The 25,358-nt window shown below is 44.3% G+C and overlaps 2 long non-coding RNA genes across 9 annotated transcripts in view; one reads left to right on the top strand and one right to left on the bottom strand.

Annotated features, from left to right (window-relative positions):
• Positions 1–25,358, bottom strand: part of LOC146203690 (uncharacterized) — a 371,705-nt gene that overhangs the window by 213,662 nt on the left and 132,685 nt on the right. For 5 of the 8 annotated variants that reach the window (XR_014703903.1, XR_014703901.1, XR_014703908.1 and 2 more), the window contains exons 1-2: positions 18,372–18,609; positions 16,318–16,449 (exon numbers count right to left, since the gene is read on the bottom strand). This is a non-coding gene — a long non-coding RNA (uncharacterized LOC146203690). Of the gene's footprint in view, positions 1–16,317; positions 16,450–18,297; positions 18,610–25,358 lie in introns of those variants that run through there. The other 3 variants (XR_014703906.1, XR_014703904.1, XR_014703907.1) reach the window with 2 other exon arrangements.
• On the top strand, positions 2,554–4,092 carry LOC146203692 (uncharacterized). The gene is made up of 3 exons (XR_014702428.1): positions 2,554–2,639; positions 3,427–3,566; positions 3,630–4,092. It is a non-coding gene; the product is annotated as an uncharacterized LOC146203692 (long non-coding RNA).

Here is a 25,358-nt window from a genome sequence, read left to right as displayed (position 1 = left end):
ATTGAAAAGGTAGGCAGGAGGGCAATGACAAAAAATGGAAAAACAAAGAAAAGGAAAAGAGAGAGAGAGCTTGTCGCTGAGATCGCTCAATCGCTTACATGTGAGCGAGCTGGCCTTCACGCTTGTTTTTTTTTCCAAATTCTCAGGTGCAGAAGTGTAGGGTGGGTTCATTATGCGAGTAGGTTGATTACGCGACAAATACGGTATCGTTTTTTCGCATTGTAAGTGCCGTCACAAGCCGATTTCTGCATATCGAACTATTTCGCGATCCCCTTCGAGTTCGATATATCCAGGTGCGACTGTATATCAAGTCATAAGAAGAGCACTGTGAGACCAATTCACCTGTACCCGTGCATATGTTCATGCAGAAAAGGAGACAAAAGCTGCTGCAAAGGTAATTGATGTTACTTTGAGTGATGACTCCTGCGCGATATTGCCGAAACAGGCCCAACTTGTGAAGCAGCTTTTTTTTATATCACTTTCGCGTGCGTCAACCAGTGACTTCCCCACCGGCCCTAGAAAGCGAGTAAACATCGTTAGGATTCGGGCAGTCACGCAGTGTTATTTCTCAGATTACTAAACTTTCTTCTTGAAGGTCACTAAGATTTTGACGAACGAATTAAATATCCACATACAACTCTGATTAAGCAGAATATATTTAATTATTGTATTTATGACACACATCGACTTTAATGTCCCAATGTGGAATCAGCTATGAAGGTGCTAAATAAGGCGAATAAGATGACGCACTTTTGAATAAAACGTTTCCAAAAATATTAAAAATGCTTAGCAGATTGTGCAAATTTCGCTGCAAACGATCGTGAATTTGCGCTCGTGCAACTCTCCTAAAGAGCAAAGGGTACAAAATGAGAGCATTCTTACGGACCTTCACGTATACATTAACCTGTGAATGACTGGCTACGTCTGAACGCCGAAACAGGCGTCAAACGTCTTTTTATCGAGCAGGATAAAACAAGTTAGCAGCGCGCACTAGGCGAATGTTAAAAAGAGCGAAAAGATTCAGTTTTTATTCAGTGAAATTCTGACTTAAGTTGCCAGTACACTGAGTTAGAATTATGATTTCTAGTTCACTATAGTTATTGGAAATATTTTTCTTTAGAGTGAAGGTGCTTAGAGCAGCAGAAAACACATCAAAAGAGTCGTCATATGACAAATAAAAAAAGCACTTCCAGTCGTTCATTCGCCGTCCTCCTGGCATGCGCTAGCAATAGTCTTTGGAGTTGAACAATTCTGGCCATTAGTTTTTTACGTACATTACACTTTCTAATTTTTATTCAACTTAATCTGACACTATATATGTGCATACAGTCGCCCACCGTAGCAGCGCACTGCTGAGGCCACGGAGAAGGACGGCAATACACTGCTCTTCGCCAGGTAATTCCAGAAGTAATGGGCTAATACAGTGCTGAACTACTCGCCAGCATTAACAAAACCATTTCTACGCACAAGTGATGCCTACGCTACAGAATATTCGCACGCGCCAACTGGTTTTGAAGGCAGCGTCGCTTGGCGCAGTGTAGGCAAGCTGTGTTTTTGCCTACACCTCATGTCACTGCCGATCGCAGTGCCACCTTTGTTTACAAACATAACACTTGTCTATATAGCAGATAGTAAATTTTTTTTTCAGCATGAAGCCAAATATGTAAGCACACAATGTTGCAAGTAGATTTTTTAATTTCTTGTTCAAAATTTCTAAAATGGCTTTTTTTAGTGACCATTAGGTGCTATACTTTGAACTTTGTTGTGCAATAAAACAAGAAATAATTGCTCAATAAAAAACTGCTTGCAACATTGTGTTCCTTATTCTTTCTAGTGTCCACCAATGTGCTCATCTGTAGTTTTTCTTCAGTGGCCATTTTATAATTGTTCTTGTAGAAATTTGACAAATTAGTGTCGTTATATCATGAAATAACTGGGTCAAAAAAGAAATAATTGCAGTTTTGGAATCTGCACAAAAAAACTGCACACACCCACCAAGTTGCATCAAGTTTGACTGGTAAATAAAAAAGTTTTAAGACCAGTGTGCCCCCTTAATTATGAAGAGTGTTGTGCTTAAGACACAGCCCTTGGGAACGCCGTTTTTCTGCATGAAGTTAGTTTAAAAAGTTGAGCCTAAGCAGACTTTGAATGTACGGTTGGTTAGGAAATTACTCAAGCAGCCTAACATTCTGTCAAGAATACCTTGCGCGCCTAGGTCACGCAGGATGCCAAATTTCCACGTTGTATTGTAGGCCTTCTCCAAGTCAAAGAAGACCCTGATACAACACTGTTTTTGGATGAACGCTTCCCTGACTGTGTTTTCAAGGCGGACCAGGTGATCAGTTGCAGAAGATTACTTTTTAAACCCGCACTGATGTATATCTAGTAGTTGCCGGGACTGAAGTACAAAAGTGAGCCGGATGTTTATTATCCCCTTCAGGCGCTGCGTCCACATATGTGGATGCAACCCAAATGTCGTCGTAGCTTGCTCGCAAGGCGTGTTCCCACCTTTGAATTTGGCGCACAAAACAACTGGCCCCACCCTGTCAAGTATGTGGCGCCATCTGTTGCAGGTACATCGAAATGTGTTTGTAAACAAGAAGTCAAGATGGACGTCTCCACGTTTTACGGCGGGGCGAGTAAGTTGATCTTATTTTCGCGTGCTCTCTTTCCAAATGGTCATGAAAAACAGAATTTGTCATGTGAAATATGCCAGTAAGGTAATGTAGAAGGGGCATGCTGGATTTCATTACCGTAGGCAAAGAAGGAATGCTTCGGTGGGCTCTCAGAATTGCGCATCCACAAACGTGGACACGGCGCCTTAGTGCCAAAATTGACTGAAGATAAAGTGCATGGGAAGACACACACAAGAGAAGACACAGGACACGCGCGAACTGCACTGCGTGCGTGCCGCGACTGGCTGACATTAAGATTCTGGGCAGAGGCCGTGATAAGACAGCGCGTGAGCTTTTGGAGGCATTCCATATCAGGAAAAGGGGAGATAGGTGTGTCAGCGATACGTCGGTGCGGCTCTGGAAGGTAGAGATCAATTTTCTTGATCGGGTTTTGTGATGTTCCTTTAGCGCGTGTCCTGTGTCTTCTTCTCTTGTGTGTGTCTTCCCGTGCGCTTTATCTTCAGTCAATTTACAATGCACCATCTAGCCCAACTTCAAGTTTTGTTAAATAGTGCCAAAAATATTGTTACGAGACACCGTTCTGTGTGCACGAGAAAAACGAGGACAAGGAACAAGAAAACGAGGCACGCGCGCTCGCTCGAGTAAGAAACCATTGACGTGGTTCGTGTTGTCCTTGTGCTTCTTATGCGCAGAGAACGGTGGCTCATAACAATATCAAAGAGCCGCATTCTATCCTCGATGCTCTGTTTTTTTGCGCTCAGACAGCGCCAGATTGGCTCATTCCACGCAGGTGTTCAAAACCATGCCTCCACAAGGAGAAAGTTAGAGGATTCGAGAGCTGAAAGATTGCTTAGAAAAATCTCCAATGGAGATGTCTCTGACGCCGACCCCTCCGACAATGAAACAGAGGAATGGCAAGGTGAAAACAAGGTAACATGAACATTCGTAAATGTTGTACTGATTGACTAATTCTAAAGAAGCCTCACAATGCAGAGCCATTGCCAACAAGCACAACGCGCTATGATGGCACCAACCACTGGCCCCAGGTTATGAGCATACCAAAAGCCCAACGATGCAGATGCCAGGGCTGCACTTCGAAGAGCCGCGTTCGCTGCCGCAAATGCAGAATTTTTCTTTGCCTGTCGTCACAGAATGACTGTTTTAATCTATTTCATAAGCCTTGAACAAGTGGTTACTCTTCTGTACCTTAGGTATTTTCAGAGTAAAACATTTATTCATTCCTCATACTTAGTAGAGAATACAAGAAAATGTTGTACTGTTTGCACTCATGTAGGAGCTTTGAGGTGCCATGTCTACAAACGTGGACGCAAATAAAATGGGCTCAAATATGAAAATTTTGACGTAATTTCTTGCACTTGACTTCTGTCTGGTGTACTGATCATGAATAACACAAGGAAAAATTTTTCCTTTCAGAAAATTTAATTCGTGCCTGAAGGGGTTATGCTTTCAAAAGATTTTACAATACAGCTGGTTAGGGCTATTGGTCTGTAACTGGCAGGTTTTGTAGGTGGTTTGCTAGGTTTTAAGAATGGTACTATTACTGCTTTTTTCCATGCCTTCGGTATGATTCCAGTTGTCCATATTTTATTTGAAAATTTCAAAAGGGCCTCTACGGCAGTTTCAGACAAATACGCAAGCATAGCATAATATATGTTGTCTGAGCCTGGTGCTGTATTTTTACCACACGATAACACTGCATTTATTTCTTGTAATGTAATTGGCTTGTTGTAACCTTCATTGGTGCCTCCATGAAAAGGAAGTTTTTGTTTTTCCGCTAATGCCTTATAGTTTTTATATGCGTACGTATAATTTGTGTTGTGTTGGGTTTTATGGTGCATAAGCAACTAAGAGTATCATGTGCCAAGAGCAAGGTTAATTTGTTTTGTGAAAAAAGGGGGAAAACTCGTGTTTTGAAACTACAGTTTGTTTACAAAGTCTCCTTTTAGGAAACTAGTTTCGGTGGCTTTTATGGGGCATGAGCTGCTAACGTAATGATGTGGAAAGCATGGTTTTTATTTATTTACTGATGCACACTTGATTTATTCTACAGTTTGTGTAAGACATTTGCTTCCCTTAGAAAACTGAAAACACACGACAAATCTACAAGTCCATCTTCGCCTAAAATCAGTTTTGGGTGAATAGGAATGTGTTGTTTGGAAAATGGGGTAAAATATTTTTTCTTAGTGTTTCGAGACCTATGCATGAGAATAATATGTGGTTAATAGTTAGCTGTTCTCCACATTCTTCGCATTGAGGTTTGTCTTTTTTTGTCAGCAGAAAATTATGTGTCAAGTGTGTGTCTCCAATGCGGACGCGGCATAGTATTACTTCTTTGAAACGTTCCTGGTGCCGGCACGACATCCGTTCTCCCATAATGGGCTTTACTAAGTGTAGTTTGTTATCCACTTCACTATTCCATGAAGACTGCCATTTTTTTTTTAGTTTGCGATGTACAAGTTTCATACAGTCTTTGTAGGGTATGTTTATACCCTTCACTGGCTTGTCACGGGCTTTAGCAGCCCATATGTCTGCTCTCTCGTCTTTAATGCCCACGTGGCTCAGGACCCAGCAGAATTTTGTTATTTCCTCGAGCAATGGCTGTTGTTAAACTGTGTATTATGTCTCCAAGTAAAGGAGCGGCTGCATTTCTTCGATTTCGAGCTGTGAGGACGGCTAGGGAGTCTGTGTAGATAATGCTGTTAGTAACATTATCTTTTATTATTTTCTCTAAGGCAACCGAAATGGGCACGGGATTCAGTGGTGAAAATAGATGTACAGTGTGGAAGTCTTAGGATGCGTTCCAATACCCCCTAGTAGACGTCTACTTAGACAGCTACGCGGGCAGCTGCCATCTTGGGATGCGTTCCAATTCTCGCGAAGCTGTCTCGCGAAGACGGCTTCACCGAAGTCAACATCGATGCAGACTACTTTGCTGTCTAAACATGGCGGACAGTGCGTGCGGTTAGCGCTGAGCGAGTCGTGCGTGCGGTGGTTGCAGTGGTTGCAGCAGCTGTACGGTGGTCATGCTCTTTGCGAATGCCGGAGTATGCATATGAACGATCTTTCAAACGTGAGTTGTTACATCAATGTGTGCTAGCTAGAGGCTAATTTAGCTGTCTTTATGGTCGTGAGATTCATAGCACTGCAGATTCTTTCTAAAAGGAAAGCGTGCGTTGGATGCTGTTGGTCTTTTTTAACTTGACCATGAGTTTTTTCAGTCTTGATGTTATCGACGAACTAGTCGCTTTCTGGGCACCTCACTCAGGACGGCTGCTGTACGGCGCACGTACGCGTTTCTATCTTGTTGTAGTAGCCGTGGCAAACTCTTCCGCGGATTTTCAGTTAATCTCGGAAGAACGAACTCGCCTGATGATGCCGGCTTGTTGCGCACTGTTTTTTTGTGCCTGTATAATATTAAAACGAGTTGCTGTTTTTGCCTTCCACGTCTAGTGACTACAGACGACAGGTGTAACGGCACAAAGTTTTTCGTTAACTGTAGCCGGTTATTACTTTTTGTCCGTAATCCCCTCAAGTTCACGGTATTTTGCATGTTTTCATTCTTACAGCTGTGTGAATGAGACATCTGAGAATCATGTACACTTCAGCATCAGTAATAAAAAAGTAAAAACGGACTAACATTCTCTGTCGATTCGTGAGCAGGCCCATTGCATGAGAATTCGGTCTGCTACAAGTTAACCGATTAATAGTCTCCGTTGTGGCGATTACACATGCAATATTGTTGCTGCAAAAAATCGAAGAACCATTAAAAACATGATTTTCACCTGTATTGTCGTAAAGCTTTAAAGAAACCAGCATTATAATAGTTATTCGAACGTTTTAGTTCAACCTTTATGCCGCGAGGTGACACCAGGCGTAGACGGGTAGATGCGTTCCAATACGCGAACCTGTAGACGTCTACGAAGCAATCTTGCTGGACATCTAACAATTGGAACGCACCCTTATTATTTCCTCGGAATCTCCTCGTACAACTGCACTTCCCGTGTACACAGCTGTTTTCGATCCATCGGTATAAAACTCTTAAGCTTCTGTGAGATCACAGATTGTGAGAAAATTGTACCATGGCGGTAGAGGGCTGTTGTTTTGAGCAAAATCCGGTAATTTGTCCAGAATACGGAGTTTGCAACATATCTCTTCAAACCGCATTATCAATAGCCTCGTTGACTGAGATCTATTTGTGAAAATGACTCTGGAGGGGCAAGTTGAGACTATTGAATAGCACAGGTGTTTTTTTTTTACTTTATTCTGAGGACATATGCGCATGTAAGTAAAGATCGTCTATCTTTCAGTGGAGGCTCGTTAGTTTCCATGCACAGGCTATCCACAGGAGACTTTCTGTATGCACCACAAACAAGGCCAAAGCCTAAGTTATGCACTGGGTCTAATTTCTTTAAATAAGATTGCCTAGCTGATCCATAAACTATGCTTCTATAGTCCAAGGAGGAGTGCACAACAGAGCGATATATATGCAAAAGGCATGCCCCATCAAATCCTCAATGTTTACGCGAAAGGACCTTCAGGATGTTTAGGGATATGGAGGCTTTCTTCTTTAGTGCTTGTATGTGGGGGAGAAAAGTGAGTTTTTTGTCAAAAGTAATGCCTAAGAATTTGCGATTATTGTTTACGGGCAATTTTATTTCATTTAGCTGTAAGGTAGGGTTGGGCTGTATGCCTCGTTTGAGCGAGAACATAACTGTCACTGTCTTCTGTGGAGAAAATTTAACCCATTATCACTGGCCCCTTTCGTTAGCTCATTTACTGTTAATTGGACCTGCCTCTAACATGTGAACATGTTGCACGATGTGTAGGCTATTTGAAGGTTGTCCACATAGAGTGAATACATTATGGAATTTGGCATTACTTTGCTAATCATATTCATTTTTACAACGAAAAGTATTGTGCTTAAAATGCACCCTTGGGGTACACCATTCTCCTGCAGAAAAGTTCTTGACAAGGTAGTCCCAAGACGTACTTGAAACAAACGATGTGACAGAAAGTCACTTAAAATCTTTAGCACTCTGCCACGTATGCCTAAATCTGCCAGGTCGTGCAATATCCCAAACCTCCAAGTTGTGTCATATGCCTTCTCAAGGTCAAAGAAAATGGCAAGACAATGCTGTCTGTGTATAAAAGCCTATCTGATGATGTTTTCGAGATGCACGAGATGGTCAGTTGTTGAGCATCCTTTTTTAAAACCACGCTGGTGAATATTTAAAAGTTCGTGAGATTCTAAAACAACAGTTAGCCTGATGTTTAAAATACTCTCAAATGATTTTGCTAAACGCTGGTGAGAGCAATGGGCCTATAACTACCAGGAGATGTTGGCTCCTTTCCAGGTTTCAAAAATGGTACGATAACAGCATTTTTCCATGCCTCTGGCAATTTTCCTACGACCCAAATTTTGTTAAATTTTAATAGGGCCTCTATAGCAGGTTCGGAGAGGTGGGCGAGCATTTCGTAGTGAATTTGGTCAGGGCCAGGTGCAGTCTCTTTACCGGCAGCTAGGACATTTTTTATTTCTTGTAGTGTAATTAAGCTATTATATGATTCTTTTGTACCACCACTTGTTGGAAGTTTTTGTTTCTCTGCTGTGTTTTTGTATTTTAGGAATGTTCGAGTGTAGTGTGATGAACTGGAAACTGCAGAAAAATATTCACCTAAAATGTCGGCCTGTTCTTGTATAGTTGTCTGTACTCCGGGGGCTGTTAGAAGGGGAATAGTGAATGGAGAGTAGCTGCCATTTAGCTTTCGAATCTGTTCCCACATTTGTTTTGATGTTGTTGAGCTGTCTATCGATGTTACACAAGTCTGTCAGGAGGTTTTTTCGGCGCGGCGACGGATGTATCGGGCTTTGGCTCTTGCTTTTTTAAACTTTACGAAATTGACCTGTGTTGGGTACCTGCGAAAAATTCCCCATGCTTTGTTTTGTTCTTTTTTTGCTTCTTTACATTCTTTTGAATACCTGCGAAAAGTTCCCCATGCTTTGTTTTGTTCTTTTTTTGCTTCTTTACATTCTTTTGAATACCAGACTGATTTTATTTCACCACTCCAGAGGACTGAGGAATCGATATGTACGCTGCAGTAAGGATGCAATTTGTGTAAGCATCATTTAGTTCATCTATATTATATTTGTCTAAAGTAATTTTTTCTAGGCTGGCCATCTTTCGGAACAGTGCCCAATCGGCTAAATGCAGCTTCCAGCGTCTCAGCTTGGATGGGATGAATTGTGGTGAAGATGTTAAGCTGACTAGTACAGGTAAGTGATCACTTCCGTATGGATTATTTAAAACGTCCCATTTAAAGTTTGTAAAAATAGAAGGTAAGCTGAGAGATAAATCAATACAGCTCATTTTTCCTGAACTAGATAAACAGCAGGCTGCTTTCCCGGTGTTAAGGAGACAGATATTATTACACAGTACAAAATCCTCTATGACTTCACCTCTCGTATCTGTTTTTCTACTGCCCCAAAGGATGGAATGTGCATTAAAATAGCCTAATATTAAAAATGGCTCTGGAAGCTGCTTTAAAAGATCTAATTAGTGAATACTAAATTTAAGGTGTGACTCTAAGTATAGGCCACACACAGTTATTGTTTTAAAATCCTATAAGGTCACCGCTATAGCTTCAAACTTAGTTTTAAGTTTGTGTTCTCGAACTGCTACTCCATTGTTTACTATGATGGCAATGCCACCTGAGAGCCTGCTCTCTGTCACAATGGAAGACTGTATAGTTCTTGAGCATGTTCCTATGTTTGGGACCTAAATTCGTTTCTTGCAAACACAAGGCTAGTGGTGAGTGAGTGGCTAATAAGTGTTTTATGTCATTCATATTAGTTAAAAGTCCTCTGCAGTTCCATTCTATAAAAGCAATTTTGTCATAAATGAGTAGAGAAGGCTAAGTTTTGTTTTCGGGCCCTCTAATTCGGGGCTTCTCTTTTTTGTCAATCCAAGGAGCTGCACCGGCCGTCCTATGTCGACGGCACAGGACTGCGTTGGCTTGTGTCCATCGCGTCTTCCGACATGCTGGACGCCCGTGCGGACCGCACTGGTACGTTTTTGTTTGCCCTCACAGCGTGGCCTCGCCTGACCTGGGGGTATAATTTGAAGATATCGAAACATTACAGACATGTTCACCTAAAAAGTTTGCCTGATCTTCTAGTGTTGTTTGTGTTCCGGGCGTTGTCAACATTGGAAAAGTGAATGGGGTATAATTGCTAGTGAACTTTCGGACTTGTTCCTACAGCTTCTTTGAGGGTATAGAGCTGTTTATGGAGGATACATATTTTTTCCATTACAATTTTTCTGAGTTTCTCCGGATGTATCTTGCTCTGGCTCTAGCCTTTCTAAATTTGATTAGGTTCTCTGTAGTGGGATACCTACAGCAGGTGCCCCATGCTTTGTTCTGTAGCTTTTTTAATGCTTCGCATTCCTCCGACCACCACACTTTGTTTTTTGTTTGCATGTTCGGATATCTGGGAGATGGCTATTAAAGCTGCTGATATTATGTAATTTGAAAACCTTTCATTTATTTCTTCTATAGTTACTTCTTCGGCGTATTGTTTTTCTAATGTCGCATAAGTTTTAAAAACTGAACAATCTGCTAGGTGGAGCTTCCATCTCCGTGGCCTTGTTGAAATTATGGGTATGGATGATGATAACTTTAAAATGGCATGTAAATGGTCACTCCCCCTAAGATCATCTAAAACATCCCAGTTAAAATAGTTAAAAATGGATGGTGATGAAAAAGCTAAATCGAGACAGCTCATTTTGCCCGAGCTGGGGCAGCTAGATATGGCCTTTCTGTGTTTAATATACATATATAAATTGCTAATTAAAATCCTCTATAATTTGATCTCTTGTGTCAGTGTGCTCACTCCTCCAAAAGGGAGAATGAGTGTTAAAGTGCCCAACCATCACATATGGCTCCGGTAACTGTTTAACAAGGTTTTCAAAATCATAAATGGTAACTATGAGGTGTGGTAGTATATAAACAGAACATATGGTTAGTGTTTTATGGCTTATGTTTACGGCTACAACTTCAAAGTTCGATTGCAGGGGTATTTCTGTGGCAGGGACGTCACTTTGTGTTATGACTGCGACGCCTCCTGACAATATGTTATCTTGGACTATATCTGTTCGGAAGGTATTATATTTTTTTAGAATGTTTGTGTGTTGTGGCCCAAGGTTTGTTTCTTGAAGGCAAAGAGCTGTTGGTGCCATTGTTTTGAGTAGATCTGTGATGTCTGTAATTTCCATGTAAACCTCTGCAGTTCCATTGTACTATATATGCCATTATGATAAGCTGGGGATGGGGAAGTTATATAATGTCAGGAGCGGTATCTCGCGGTTTCCCTTTTCTTGCTAGGGAATCTGGCCAGAGCTGCAGCGGTGGCGAACCAGGAGTTTAATCCATTACCACTTTCGTGGGGCTGGATTCCCACGGATGTTCGAGTTCTGGATGTCGGCAAGCTCTCACAGACATCCATATCCTCCACGGTGGACGTGGAGGGTGCTTCACTGTCACGATGACCAGTAGCCTTCGCATGAATCTTTTTTGTTGGCACCCCTGAACCAGGCCCTGCTCCAGTGGCAGAGTCTCTTGGCGCAGGAGTTGCTTTCTTAGTGGGGTGGGGCAGCAGGTCCAGCTCAGTAGAGCTGTTCTGGGTGTCTGTCGCTGAGGGGGCCGCCCCTGAAGGTTGTGCTTGAGAGTCTGTGATGACGATCGCGTGATCCTCTCGCAAAAGTCTGAGCCCTGTTGGCAGTGCCACCGGCTTCTGGGGTGGGGACTTCAATGTCGACACCAGGTCTGACAGCGGTTACTGTCCCTGTGTCACCATTTCACAATATGTGCCTAGTTTAAAAGTGACTCGTTTTCTTGCCTCAAGGTATGATAGATTCTCAGTGATTTCAGGCTGATTATTTCTTTCTCTGTCTTCCACACTGAGCATGACCTGGAATATGCGCTGTGAGCGCCACTGCAGTTCACACATTTCGGTATGCGTTCACATTTGTCGTCGGCATGTGAGCTTTCTTCGCATGTAAGACAAGTGGGTTTGCCCCGGCAAGCCAAGAAGCTGTGTCCGAAGCATTGGCACTTAAAGCATCGCCTGGGATTCGGGATGTTAGGGCGGACTTTACAGCTGTTGTAGGCTGCATGGATCGATTCCGACAAAGTTTTATTGGTAAATGTTAGGACAATGTGGGCTTTAATTCCCAAAGTGACTCAGGCTATGAGAAACGCCGTAGAGAAGGACTCCGGAAATTTCGACCATCTGAGGTCCTTTAACATGCACTGACATCGCACAGCACACGGGCACCTTGCTTTTTTCCTCCACCAAAAAGCGGCCGCCGAAGCCGGGATTCGATCCCGCTTCCTTGGGAACAATAGTCAGGCGCCCTAACCTCCGCACCACCCCAGCAGGGTACCAAAGAAATATTAAGAAAGCGCAGCAGCAAAGGTAGCCAAGAATGAAATGTCTCACATCGAAAAGCGCTAGACAGACATCGGAGAGAAAGTAGCTTCAAACACAAGCACTAAACCCTGTGTGTGGCTAGTACACACAGCAACTTAATTAAATTGAAGCTCTCGGTGGCATTCGGGCCTTGTTCTGTTTTCTAGTTTGCCAGTAAAGCAGTTTCAGTCTCACTCCACCCCTTCAAACCGCCGATTTGTGCCGGCTGCAGACATGAAAAAATTGTAAAACACTCATTTCTATTTTCTTTTTTGTTTTGTTCAATAGGTGCTCATAGAAACGCATGCATGAATGTTGTCAATACATGAGGTGAACGTGTGCTCTTCTCAATATTTTTTCACCATAGAAAAGTGAATATATTTTCAGACGTACTATGCACATATAACATTCCTGTTGTTTAGCTTGCAGACAGAAAATTTTTCGCCACAGGCCATCAGACTACAATACATTATGTGCCAGCATGCGAGACAATTTTCCACCAGAAAAACTATGTGTTCGTAAAGATTATGCAAGCATACCTTTGCGGATGGCTATAGCCAGAAGGCGGCAGAATATAGTAGACCAGAATATACAGATTCCTTTTAACTTGCACACCACGACGAGCACTTCAAAATAGAAAATTATAATGACAGAAGAGCCAATCGCAAAGGTTGACCGCAATACTACTTACTACACAGTGCTGTTAGTGAACAATTCAAGTGAAAAAGAAAACCGCATGGTCACATGGCACAGTGCTCTTCAAGCAGCTAAACTCATTCCAGGACCGCAGCCGTGGCCCCGGGGTAGAGTACCCGCCTCGGCTACGGGAGGCAGTGGGTTCGACTCCCATTGCTGGCCGGACACCCACCGGTTTTCTCAAATGGGTACAAGCCACAGCCTGGCCTGGTGCTCGGCTTACCAGGGCTCGTGGCTTGGAAAAGGAGCCCGCACCTTCTAAGCCCAACTCTGTGAGCAGTAAGAGGCAGTTTTTCGAAATCGCTCATCGTCGCCGTTACGTCCTCCGTCGTTTAGTTGTCAGTAACGGGGTTCGGTGATTGGTGGGTGCTCACAGCCAATCCCTCCCCACTGCGCGCTTGGCATATTCGGTTGACCGCAATACTACTTACTACACAGAGCTGTTAGTGAACAATTCAAGTGTGCTATTTGATGAGATTTTTCATTCAGATTTGGTGTTAGTGTAATACCTTGAATGCAACTACTCCGAGAGTCTCTAAAAAAAACCGTTTGAAGTTTCCAAGCACACTTTACAACAGCACGCACACACTAAAGGCCATACACCATCATCACTGAATGTGTACGTTAAGAGTGACCAGCAGTCACCTCCCTAACCTCTGGCAAAGCTCAATACCTTCCTATATTTTTGCACTTAGAATGCCTATTTACACGGTGCACATATACTGCCATGAGAGGCAGATGCATGCAGTACAGTGGTGAAACAGCCATGTGCCTTTCAGTGGAAGGTGAAACAGGAAGTAGAGGCTGGGGCCAGCCGACAAGATAGCAGGCTTGATAGTACAAGTGACAGGTGAACTAGTCTCAATTTTTAGCTATGCTGCTGCTGCTCTCTGAAATTCGCTCCTAATATTTTTCAGGATGTGTTGCAAGATGTCTGTGAAGTTATCTTTACGATTATAGCGAAAATACCAGAGCAATCGCCAAGTGAAAGCGCATCGTTCAAATTTCCCGTGGCCCGCGACGGAGCAAGAGAGGAGAGTGAAGAAAGAAACCTCACCCGCGCCGGCATGCGTGACGTCACCATGAGAATAGGCCAGGCACCCCCAGCAGCCCGAGTGCGTTTTTTAGCCTATGTTGTTGCTCGTGTTTCAAGGTTGCTGAAGTTCAACGTGTCGATTTAGTTGAATACCCGTCCCAACATTCGGTACTGCTGTGCCTTCTGGTGTACGAGCACCTTTGGGCGATACGATGTCAGTTTTCACAGGTTCCCGCAAGACAAAAAGCTCCGAGCGCAGTGCGTCGCTTCTGTGAAAAGCGACAAGTTTACGCAGACCATATTACTGGGCAATGGAAACTGCAATAATTGCTGAATTCAGTATGTTGTATTCTGAGAGCAGCTGCAATACATACACCTGGTAGAGCTATTTTCTAGCAATATATAAACACCTATAGTGAAAGAATATAATGTCCTAAGCGAAAATACGATTATTCACGAAAAAAAAAAAAAAAAAAACACAGCTGAGCAGAGGACATGTACCCAAAGTGACCACGAGCGAATTTGGGCAGTTCCCTTTCGGAAGGAGGGTTTTCACCAGCGGCTACGAGCCTAGACTATCTGTTGCGCTTCAAGCTTCCCGTATAGTTACCACTCGAGCAAAGCCATACAAAGCAATATTCCGAATATACTGCTGTGGATCGGCGCACTTATGAAAGCTAAAATAGTATATTCCACTGCCGCATCCCTATTGCAAAAACCAGTGCCGCTGGTTCCCAGCGCCCCAGCGCACATTCAGCGTTTCTCCCAGTGCATTGTGGATACCATCGACACACCCAACGTCGAAAAGCTAATCCCAGCATTTTTCTCCCATCGTACCAGTGCAACAAGTGTCTTCCCGTCACTGCTCCAGTGAATATTACAGACCTCCAGCGTCCCCAGCAGATCCAGTGCGAAACCAGCATGAAAACTGGTTTCGCACTGGAAGCCGCTGGGAGACGCTGGTTCTTATTAGGTTCAAAATATGTGGCTGGAACATGCAGTTCCAAATCATCGGTCTCACCATGTATCGAGAGAACCGAAAACACTCTACACCACAATGAAGAATACACTAAGTACTCGGTTCGCACGCAGCAAGCCAGGCAACAAGCAAATACCTCAACGGGCTTCGTCACTTCTCTACTAGGTAGTGAGTTAGAGACGCCTGAATCTGCCTCCGAGTCGGAAAAGGTAATGTTAGAAGTGCTTCGTCGTAGAAACGCTCCCACACATACATCTAATTTCAGCTAACAAAAACATATGCAGCTTTGCAAAATGCTGCTCTACATGCCAGAGACACATTTCGGTACCAGTAGACGCCGATGGCTGGTCTTCACTTCGTCGTTTGTGGCCGTATCTGGTGCGTATACATATGATGAGACCCAGATAGTCACTTTAGAGTGCCACAACAGCTTTTATAATGTCGCAGAGAACTGTGACGGCTGCGATCTACATGCCGCGCAGCGTAAGATGCATATCAACAGCGTCTCGAGTCCTCACGACCACGTCACGACAGCTCGACCAATCGTAGGCAGCGGCGCAGCCCGCGGCGTGTCTCGAGGTGCCGGTCGCATATTTTAACTAAAACAAAAAGACAATTGGCGCTTGTTTCTGCCTAAATTTAATTACATAGTTGAATTCGCGGCATGAGAAACTGCTATAAGCTATTAAAATCTCTATTTCTGCAAAAAGTGCTGCAGTGTCCCTTTAGAGCAGTATTCACAAAGACGGCTGAATCCCTCTCTAAGCAAAGGCAGGGGGACAGTGTTCATGTCACGCCTCCGAGAAGCTGGGCGACGTCACAGCTACCAGTGGCTGGTGGCAGCTGCCATCTCGGCCAGCAGGCATATAAGCTTCCAGAGTCCCCGAGAGATAAAAAAAAAATATATATATAGGCAGCAGGGTCTGAACAGATATATACCCCATCCCTGTCTTTTGTACTCTACCTTTATTTTGTGCGCCTCTTCTCTTTCGGACTAGTTTATTTTATTTTGCGCTTTTTTTTTTGCTCCTGTATACTTTGCTGTTCCTGTCTAGGCAGCATGGCTAGAAACAGCGGCATCACTCTCAGCAACTCTTCATCACCGATGTGAATGTGTGAGTTAGGGAGCAGGGGTGAGTTTGCCTGCCGGCTGGTGATGTTGCACACCTTTTCACATCCATCTTCACCGTAATTACCTACGGAAATACCACTCAAGTTTAAAAGGTGTAATGAAGACAAAGTGCATCTTACAAGCTAGTGATATTCCTAGCCATTAGTGACCTGCCACAGTGGTAAACAAGGTTAGGGCACAAGATCAGTGCGTTCAAAGATGCAGGATCATATCCTGGCTGTGGCAGGCACTTTTCGATGAAGGCAAATTAAAAACAAATTTAAAAATGAAGACTAAAAAATACATAACACTAGACTGAAAATATATGAACATCAAGCATCCTCCCTAAAATGACACCCCAATGCTCACCGCTTAGGCTCTGGCCCCTTTACTTTTCTTTGTAGGCGTTGTTCTGTACAGCACCAAGGCTCCTGGATGGCCACATCCAAAATGCACTGACCTTAGAAAACCATCTAGCTTTCATTGCTGTTCAGTCTTCCACTGCAAAAAGAAAAAAAAAAAACATTCCCAAGTGGAACCCGTCTCACTCCTTTAGCTTACAGAAAGGAAGAAAATTAATATTATTTTAAAAACGAACATACAATTCAAATATTAATTGCAGTCAACAGTTCAAATTGCCCACATTCACATAAAGTTCATTATCACCTTCAGGTATCAAAAAACCATCAATGCATTTACACAAGCAAAATGGCAAACATTCGTTGCCTCCCGCATTTTTAGTAATAAGTGAGCATTAATTCTAACTAAAGTAGCTGTACTCGTAGCGGTCGTGCGACCGACTTGCGACTAGCAGCGGTCGCGCGACCGTTTTGGTCGAAAAGCGACAGTCGCAAATGGTCGCATCGGTCGAAAAGCGACTGCCGCGGGCCGATCGGGCACTGCTCGAATTTCCAGTCGCGCGACTACTAGTCGCAAACCATTTCACCAATCAGCGAGGTCCCGGAGTACTCGATCGAGCACCTTCTCAATGCAATTAAAGATACCCCTACCTTTTTAACAAACGGCACCTGGAATTCAAAGCCGGTAAGTACCATGAACTTTTGAGAAATGGGTTTTTCACGCAGGCGCAACATTTTATATTGACACCACGGTGATTGACACCGTCTATTCGTCGTCGGCGTTTTCGCCTGAAAAAGCTGAAGTGTCGCAAGCGGCTGCTACCAGCGTTCGCTGTGACCGCCCTGCAGCTCTCCTACTCCCAACTCGTTTTTCGAGAAGGCGACAGTCGCAAGTGTGAACATCGGTAGGGCGAGCTCCTCTCCTCTGGTCGCGCGACCTCATCTAGTCGCAAGTGTAGCTCAGCTGACGTGAACGTAAGCTAAGACTGCACTTGATTTCACAAGTTTTGCACACCTACATTTACATAGCGAATAATTGATAGTATTCACTTCAAAGGATGTTTGCAATTGACATAGGGCAGAGGATTGTAGCGGGCCAGGCTTTACAGGCAATAATAGGATTTAATGTTATCCCAAAGCAAAGTGAGTGAATCGAATGAGTACTTTAAATACAGAATAAAAAATGTTTGCTCTAGCATGTTTTCTAGATTGGCCCGATCACATATTATTTCAACAGCTTGCCCTAAGGAATCATGCATCTGCTCCCCTCTTTATTCTACTGAAAATTTGAAAAAGATGCCCAGCAAGCAGGAAGAAAGAAAATGCGGGCTAATCAAGCGCAATATTTGGTCACGGTACTGTGCGTGCCGCTTTAGCAGAACTTGTCACACTGACTTAGAGCATTTAGGCATTGGTTTTGCTTCTTGTACGAATTCTAATTAGCAAACTACAAACAATAAAATTTAGATAAGCTAAAATGATCACCGCAACAAGCATATGCTCCTTGAAGTAATGGCCCAGTGAGTAGCACAGGTGATAACGAAAGTTGCCGACTTCATGCCAGCAACAAAAGCACACACCTCTGATAACCACGAAATCTCATCAGCGTTCAACAGATTCCCATTCCTTGGTATTCCCATATTTCTGACACATATGTTCAGCCCAATTTGAAAGCAAGGGCTAGCTGCGTACGAAGGCAGTCTACAAAGCACGAAAAGAAGAGGTAACATTCGTGATTCAGCCCCGTAAGGAAAGAAAGTGAGCTTCATAAAGCCTGCCTTTATTACTAGCACTGCAAAGAATTGCGAGATGAACGTAAAAGCACTTAGCGCCCTTTTCAAATGTGCCGCCGTTTGCCGCCGACAACAGAGACGTAGTCACTTCACAGCGCCAAGGCCGCCGATGAATTCTTGCCATCAGAAACGCACACTTGGCCAGCATCATGAAGCGACGTTATCAGAAACGCAGAGCACAGAATCACGGATCCTACCTTCGCCGGCAAACAGCTGCAGTAAATTCGGTTAGGCAAAACGAAGCACCGCCCGCACCGCTACCGTTACTTACATGCCGCTAGCTGTCATCTGACACCACGTCTGACACTATCCGATAATCCGAAGGAAAAAAGAAAAAAGCAAAATGGGGTGACCAAGGCATGGTGGCTAGAAGTAGGAGGTGGAGCCAACGCCGGCGTATCCGCCGAGAAAGCGCGATCTTCTGCTCACCCACGGCCGGTCTCGGGGGAGAGCGCGCGCAAGAGAAGCGCTCTCTCCCTCGAGACCGGCCGTGGCTCACCATACCTCTGGTAGGGAGGGCACTGTACCTCTGGTTCATGCGCTGCCGCGAAGGCCGCGGTGGCGCTGCGGTCAGCTTGGCGATGCAATGCAGTCACGCGATCGCGCGTGTGTGCAGGATCGCGCGCGGTGTATGGACGGCGCGGCAGCGTTCCTACTTAGAAAACTTCAAACAAATACGTGCTTTATTCCGTATAAGCTAGAACAATGGTATCCAGGCGAATACAGCCCCTCATGTTCACTTTGCGGTGACCAGAGGGCAGATCTTGAACACATCATGTTTAAATGTGAAAGCATGCATCCACCGGAGGGCCTGCAGATTATCAATTCGGAACAGTGGGAGGCCGCATTGCTTAGCTCTGATCCAAGCCGGCAACACGCCATCACGGCGTGGGCCAAGGAGGTCGTCGAGCGCCATCGAGCGATGACCGCCCCTGGGGCGGCTTGAGGAGAAGCGAACTCCCATGAAGAAAGAACTTTCCCAATTCTCCTCAATAAAGTTTGCTCCTCCTCCTCCTTGTTCGCGGCTGCCAGCGTGATCTCTCGATTATGGCAAGAGTGTTGCGCTGCTGACATGTTAATGTGAGTGCCTAACTTCGCCGAACAGATGAACTCCAGCGCAAAAAAGAAAAAAAAAATCACAGTATGTATCAAGTTTTACAGTGTTCTTACCAGGCAGCACTTCTATGTTAAGGCCCAGAACTGTAAGCGCAACGCTAAGCAAGGAAGAATGAAAGTGCTGAAACTTAGGAGGGTGCTTTAAGTTGCATATTTATTCAAGGTCGAATGCAATATCTTTTTTATTTAGCGGCAAGTGATATCCTTGCCTCCCCATTTCTTAGTGCCAAGCGATGGATGCAGTGTTGGTAATCAATGTTTAATGTTTTATTATTTCTAATTACACAGAAGCATGTGTAAATGTATATTATTTTGAATTACCCTGAATGTTATGATGTGCAGTACATTGCTATTACTACGATGTGCAATAAATTTTTGCTATGCTTTGTTTTGCTTGTTTGGATCCCCAATCACATTTTTTAGGAGTAATGCTGATGCTTCGTATTCTTGAAACTGAAGGAGGTGGAAAACATCGACCAAAGAAGAGTCAACCTTTTTTCTTTCATGTATTACCCCTTTTAATTTTCTTCTTACATATTATTTTATGCCCTGGAGCAAACAACGTCGCGTCCTCTCTTAAGATGAAGCTTTATGCTATATTTTTTGTTAACATGAGGCCTCTTCATGCTGGCCTGCATGCTTTGCACCGGGGCAACGAAGCCTATTAAAATGATTATTTAATGGAAGTCCTTCCTTTATTGTTCGTGTCACTGATAGACTTCCTCGAGATTAAAAGGTGGGCGCAAGCTCTGCACATAAGCGATAACTTACTTCGAAGTGAACAATTTCTGATCTGCATTTAGAAAAGGAACTAAGTACTCTCGTGATAGTTCGTGTAGCATTTTGAGTTCGTCGCAGTACCAGCAGTTCGAAGAAAATTTGAGTATTTTCGCGACTAGGAAATGGACGAGCCATGAGGGCGAGGAATGTCGCTTGTTGAGAAGACTGAGCGCTTAAATGTCACGGCAATGATACGTTGCGCATAAAGTTCTAATATAATGTGAATTGAGATTGATTACGCATGTCAATGAAGCGAAATTGTACACCGGGCGTCCAACTCAGAGCTAATGCGAAGAGAGCTGAGACATCATTTATAAGAACTGCAGAAAATTTCAACTAGCAAGGTGATCATAAAAATTAAAATATCTTCAAAATAACTGAGCATGCAGCGTAGACAACGGAGCTCTGAGCTGCGGCAGCTGACAAGAAAAAGAAAAAAAGATAATGAATGAATAAAGCCTTTATTTCATTGAAGGGATATGAATTTCGGCCTCTGTTTGGGTAATTATAGGGAGTTCGGGATGGGAGTGTATGTATACCTTATTGCTTCTTCACGGTTCTTCAAGCTGTTTCTCGTTGTTAAAAGATAAGCATCTAAAAAGCTCAGGTGAGGATCTAGATCGGCATCTGCAAGCTAGGCCTTCCAGACTTGCAATGGCTGGCACATTAAGCTCCTGCCTAGACTGGGGTATGTAATATGATATACGAACGGCTTCGTAAGTGCATTTTTGTGTGGCGGGCAAGCACAATAGCGTATAAGCTTCTGAATGAGCTCAAGATATGCTACCAATCAAGCACATGAGCTCCTTTTTAATTCACGCATTGAAGTGCATTCGCTCCAAATATGTTTTTTTATCGATATTTATTGCCTCAGGGCATCAGTAGGATATGGCATGAAGGATGAATAAATGATAAAATGAATGGAAAAAGGTTAGCTGATTTTATGAAATGCAGGAGTAAGCGATGATGAGGTCCCTGCGTCCAAGCGACATATGAGACAGGATTGGTTGCTGAAAGGCCAGCTATCCTCAGGTGCCTAGTTTGTGTTGGTTTGAGTGCTGGGCAGTCCCACACCAAGTGATGAATGTAGGCCTCAACATCTTCGTTTTTACAGATCGAGCACCCTGGGCGGGGATATAAGTGTTGGAAGTATGACCAGGTCCTAGTGACAGCTGGTGTGAGGGCAACACCGACCCGGATCCTCCTAAGCGCAACCTCCTCTGCACGGGTGAGACCACAGGGAAGGGATACCGCACACGGAGGGATAAGTGCACGTATGCGGCGCCGGAGGTGTTCCTTTCTTGATAAAAGGAGGGGAGCGTCGTCCACTTCAAGGAGCCGTGGGATTGATGCGTCTTGGTTCACGAGGCGGGTCGCTAAATCAGCTTGACTTTGGGAAGGCAGCAGGTCCCGTGGGACTCACTCAATGCATACTGACTGTGGGATGCGTGCCGCAAGCTGGTGGATGTCTTGGTAAATTTTAGGGCAGCGGCTGACACGTCGGAGCAAACGTACTGCTTGAAGTGCGTCAGTGCGGATGACAACGTGGGCTGCAGGGAGCATGGTTATGGAAGTGCACACACGGAGCAGAGTGCCTCCTGAACTGCCACGAGCTCAGCGCAGAAAGATGTAAGTGGTTCCCGAAAGCTGAAACGTAGTGGTATGATTCAGGCTAGGTCTCCGTGGACAGTAGATTGCTGTTTTGGCTCATCCACGTACACTACAATGGAATCTTGAGGCAGGTGAGTATCTTGCTCTTCAAATTTCTGGCGAAGCAACGATGCCGGGTTGACAGACGTTGGTCTGCGGTTATCAGTTGGCTTGTTGTCTCCTAACTGTACAAATTTCCAGGGAGGGAGAACTGGCGCAGGTGGCTGAAGAATAATGTTGGTTGGTTTGTGGGGTTTAACGTCCCAAAGCAACTCAGGCTACGAGAGACGCCGTAGTGGAGGACTCCGGAAATTTCGACCACCTGGGGTTCTTTAACGTGCACTGACATCGCACAGCACACGGGTGCCTTGCGTTTCGCCTCCAACGAGAAGCGGCCGGCCACCGAGGCCGGGATTCGATCCCGCGTCCTTGGGAACAGTAGCCGAGCGCCGTGTGAAGAATAATGTGTGACGTTTCATATACGCCCTAGTGCTTGCGTGCATGGAATGTGACAAAGTGGCCTTGAGTCTGCGAGCATCACGGCGCTGCTGCACCAGTTCATCGATGGTGGTGAGCTGCGCATTCTCCTGTGACGCTACGACCGGTGTGAGTCGTGGAAGGCATGGTATGGTCCTCATAGCTTCTCGATTTACGGCTTCAAGGCGATCCCATTGTGTTCTTGTAAGATGCTGGAACTGGCCTGATAAACAATACGTGGCTGCAGAACCGCCCTCACTAAGTGGCGTGCAACAGATGAGCCAGCGCCACCCGTTTAAGGCGCAATTCTTATTAAACTCATAGTTTGAAGTGCTTGCTTTTTTGCCTGAGAAAGCCAAGCAGTCGCTGATCCTGACGGGTGAATTGTTAAGCCCAGAATTTTCAGGCTTGAACTTTCTTGTAGTGGGGTGCCTGATAGAGAGAGACGAATTGGATTTGAGGTTAGTTTACGGCGTCCCCAGCAGTTGGCGACTGACGTGTATGTAGTTTCATACAGAAAGTTGAAGGCCAATGGAGGATGCGTAATTAGAGGTTACGTCTAATGCTGACTGAAGGGCGGCTTCTTGAGTGAGAGGATTATGGTGAGTGCTCCATACCGTGATATCTTCTGCGCATTGAAAAAGCTTGATTTCAGGGATATCATGTAAGCGCCACGCCAATGGGATGAAAGTAATATTGAACAATGTTGGAGACAATACTGATCACTGGGGCACGCCACGTAGTGAAACGAATGAACCAACTATGCCAACACTAAGTCGTATTGCAAATTTTGTTCCGTCCAAAAATGATGCGACAAAAATGCGTACTCTTGGGGGGAGATGAAGCATGTCAATGGCATTCAGGATTGCAGCATGACGTTGTCGTATGCCTTTTCAACGTCCATTGCTAACCTGGTACGTACGTACATACATTACGGCTGCGGGTAGATAATATAACTGCTGATGCCAAGACCGCCAACCTGTCCTCTGTACCTATGTATGGACGAAATCCAATTTTAGCAGAGTGATAAATACAGTGCTGTTCAAGCCACCAAAAAAGTCGTGTGGTTAGCATTTTCTCTGAAAGCTTGCAAAGCGTAGATGTTAAGGAAATTGGTCGTAAGTTAGCGAGGCCTCTTGGTGGTCTGTTTCGTCTGCCACCCTACATACCCGACAAAAGCGATATTTGTCAAGCTACTAGCGCTATGCGTAAAAGACACGCTTTCGTGTATTTGGGTGGAATTGTACTTTCCTCACTAAAAACTAAAACAGAGTAATGCTATGCTGGCATAGCCACCTTAGTTAAAATTTTAAGAGCACTGCAGAATCTGCATTGGAGTAATGCGAAGGCATGGATGCTGCTGTTGGTTGCTTCTAGTTGCTTAATTCACTTCTTGCGCACCCATTTTAGTCTTTGGTACCTTCAAATCGCGCGCCAATCCCTTCCTATACCCTTTTTTGGCTCTACTTCCGGTTGCGTGACGTCACATTCTCTATGTCACATTAATTCACTTCTGCTTACCCACTTAAGTCTTTGGTGCTTTCAAATTGTGCGCCAATTTCCTTCCTATTGTTACTTCCTGCTACGTGACGTCACATTCGTGATGTCTCCACTACGCGTAATTCCGTGATTCCGTCTCCTCAACGGTAGGGTCCTGCAACTTCTTTGTCGTCACTGGTTGCCTCTCAGCGGGTTAAAGGCGATTGTTACCGAGAGGTGTGTCTGAAAGCAACCTAAAGGTAATATACACTCACTAATGGCAGGAAATGATTACGTTCAAAATAATTAAATAGCGTTAGCATTGTGATGCTGTTGTCTCGTGGCTGTGTTCATGGCTGGTTTTGCGGCTATTAAGAATTAAAAACATCACATGATGCAACCTAAAAGGGAACATCCCCCAGGAGAGATATCGGTAGCGTATTTTAATGTTGCAATTTAAAAAAATAAATTCTGAAAAGAGTTAAGCACAGGATTCGAACGTATACTTTATTCGCTAAGAGCTCAGGTAAGTAATGTTAATCCATTACGCCACTGAGGCTTTTTTTTTTATTACCATTTTTTTAAGCACGCAGCATACACTCTGAATACACAACAACAAAGCAAAACAAAAGGAATGCTAAAAGCACTAGGCACGTTCTGCCTAAAGCGCTAGATTTAAAAGGGCTTTACTGAAGCCAGCTGGTCCAGTACAGGTAGCCACTCCGGAGAATTATCTTGTGCATGCAGAATTTCTCTCAGATATACCACGCTCTCGATGAAATAGTGTCGAGCGGGGTGTACAACGGTTCGCTCATGCCTGACATCCATACGCGTTTTCCATACGCTATGCATACATAATAGCATCAGCATGTCATTCGGCACTCTTTCAGGGTCGGCGCATGGCAGATATCGGATACCGAATGGCGTTATTGGCAATTCCTTTTTTAAAGTTCGCTTCAAGATATCCCAGAGGAAAACTGAGTCATGGCACTCCAAGAAGATGTGTTCAATGGTCTCGGGTTTTCTGCAAATAATGCAGTGAATAGACCAAGGTACAAAGAGCCCTTTGTTCTGCAGCCATGGTTTGACTGGAAGAGTGCCGGAATGCAATTGAAAAAAGAATGATTTTGCACCAGCTCTGCCAGGCATACGTTTTACCCTTTTCAAAACGTCACGCTCAGACCCTACATTATACACAGCGCGGTACACTGGCACTGCCAAAAACACATCTCGCAGATCCTTATACAACTTCTTCCGCGGCACAATTGACAGATATTCAGTGGAGAACCTTGCCTTAAGGATACGAAAAGATAAAACAACTTCCCGCAAAAAGGGGCTTAATGCCACCGGTTTTGAAAAAGCAGATAGGACGTAATCAGGCAGTGACTCACGTAATCTCACAATTGGATTACGGTCCTTAGAAAGGTGTCACTTTGCTCACGCAGAAAAGAAAATCTAGTCACAATCTGCTTGAGAAATAGGTGCGTCAACCCAAGACCCCCATTCTGAACTGCGTGAAACAGATTGCCCCGGTTCGTGCGTTCCCATGTGGATGCCCATATAAACGTTGCAAATACACGGTGAAGTTTCTGTACAGACGCTATTGTCATCGATTGAGCTTGAAGAACATAAAATATCTTGGCAACCAAAAATACGTTACACATAGCAGCTCTAGAAAACATTAGAAAAGTTGTGTCCTCCCCACTTGTTCGTTTGATTTTTAACTCGCTGCGTTTCTTCCTCCCAGTACTCTTTC

Source organism: Amblyomma maculatum, chromosome 1 (assembly GCF_055883805.1).
Source record: "Amblyomma maculatum isolate TAMU_Amacu chromosome 1, ASM5588380v1, whole genome shotgun sequence".
In the NCBI taxonomy this organism is placed as follows: Eukaryota; Metazoa; Arthropoda; class Arachnida; order Ixodida; family Ixodidae; genus Amblyomma; species Amblyomma maculatum.
The sequence above is the reverse complement of the archived record's forward strand: the minus strand, read 5'-3'. Positions and strand labels throughout refer to the sequence as shown.